Genomic DNA, 1,918 nt, shown 5'->3' with positions numbered 1-1,918 from the left:
GGAATCGTTATGAGTGTCTCAGATGACATTAAGTTGTGTTCCTGTATTCAAATGGCACAATATAATAATGGGAAGCAGAGCAAAATTAATTCTAGCAATAGTCAATCTTGTGGTCTTCTCAGCTGCCCCATGACACTTGGATGTTTATTTACTTAGGATGCAGGAAGAAACATGGAGATACCCAGAGCCACTTGGTATTTCAAAAGAGGATGAAACATCATCTTGTTAAAAGTTCTGGCTGATTGTTTACTGGCAATGCACTGCAATTAGCATTTAAATAATTCGATGTTAGAGACCATTTTCTCTGAGATTAACAATGATTCATTCTCATGCACTGTGTGGCTAAATCAAAGACTTGAAAAGTTTCAAGTATCGGGCAGGAATAAAGAAATCTGGTTCCAAGCTTACCTTTGTTATTAACTATTAACACACATGCCAGCATACATAAGGCAATTCTACAGACTAGACTGTGGTGCCTATTCAATCTTTAATGGAAATGCAAATTAAATAGTTTTGGTTTCTACCAGTGGATGATATTTCTTTAAGATGCTGCCTAAATTCGCTCCATTATTCACAAGTTCCAAAATGCTCTAGAATGATGCATTCCATTAACGATATTGTCATTGTCATTTAGAGATCATGTGGAGACCTGTAAAGTCATTATTAATTATAGCCACATGCATCAAAGCAGAAACACTCAAATTCATCACTGTATTTTTTAATCAGCTGAAAAATCATTCTTGTGTTATCAGCACTTCCCTGAAAATAACCCTATTATTTTTTGATTAGGGATAAATTATATTTTTTCCTACCAAACCTGAAGCCTTGATAAGAAGAATCATAATAAACTTTTCAACATAAACCACTCAATTTATTCAGAGCCAGGCTGTCTCACCCAAGAAAAGATGGTATATGCCATAATAGCAGGCACTTTTTCCCCTTCTGAATGCATTAAAATGGCCTGATTGCCCCCTTGTCCATTTCTAAATGATAGATAATATCCTCTTCTCTTTTCCTTTTCTTCTCTATTATGGCCTCTATAGAAAACCTAAAATGAGGCATTTCCTGCAAGGCAGCAGAGAAAGAATACCGAATGGCAAGCTGAAAGAGAATATAGAGACTGGGATAAAAAGCAGTTATTAAATTTGTGAACTCTATCAGGAGACAAGAAAATAAACTGTACCACTGGCTAGAAAGGTAGTGAAGTATGACATTTCATTTTTATGCAGGTGTCAGCATGATAAAGGTAACACACTGAAGAACATGGGAAAAAAAAAAGTGCACACATCGAATGGTAGCATGGCTGCTATGTTTTCACCCCCTTTGGTTGATCCCTTATGTTTCCTTGTAGGGCAGTAGTTTGGAGTTTCATATGTATGAGATCAGAACCAAAACCAAGCTTTTACAGAGAAAGTCCAGAGATTCTGGTCTAAGGTGGGCATTCCATGTTCTCACTTTTTCTACTTCCCCACCTCTTCATTTTACACACATACACACACACATGCACATGCTCACACACACATGCATGCACACACACAGCAGCCTCCTTTAATGTAATAGGCTTTTTATTTAAGCCTAAAATCTTTTTATTTAAGTATCTTAAAGTTTGACTTCTTTTTTTGAAGCATGACTGCTAAGGTTTCTAGTTTCAGTGCATGAGAGAAATATTGAGGAGAGAGTATTGGCTAAAAGTGAACTTTATTAAAGTATTAGAACAGAACAGGAATACGTGTTCCAGAGACAAGTAAACAAATTCTCAGGGCTTCTTTTGATGCCATAAGAAACAATTGATTTGAGGCGGAATAAAACAGTGCATGCAATGTCCAGAAACATGACTAAATCACTTCAAGTCACAATGAAAGTTCTTTTTTAAAGAATTAAATTTTATTATAAAAATCATTGTTCTTTATTGTGTCCA

Source organism: Notamacropus eugenii, chromosome 7 (genome assembly GCF_028372415.1).
Source record: "Notamacropus eugenii isolate mMacEug1 chromosome 7, mMacEug1.pri_v2, whole genome shotgun sequence".
Classification (NCBI taxonomy): domain Eukaryota; kingdom Metazoa; phylum Chordata; class Mammalia; order Diprotodontia; family Macropodidae; genus Notamacropus; species Notamacropus eugenii.
The sequence above is the reverse complement of the archived record's forward strand: the minus strand, read 5'-3'. Positions refer to the sequence as shown.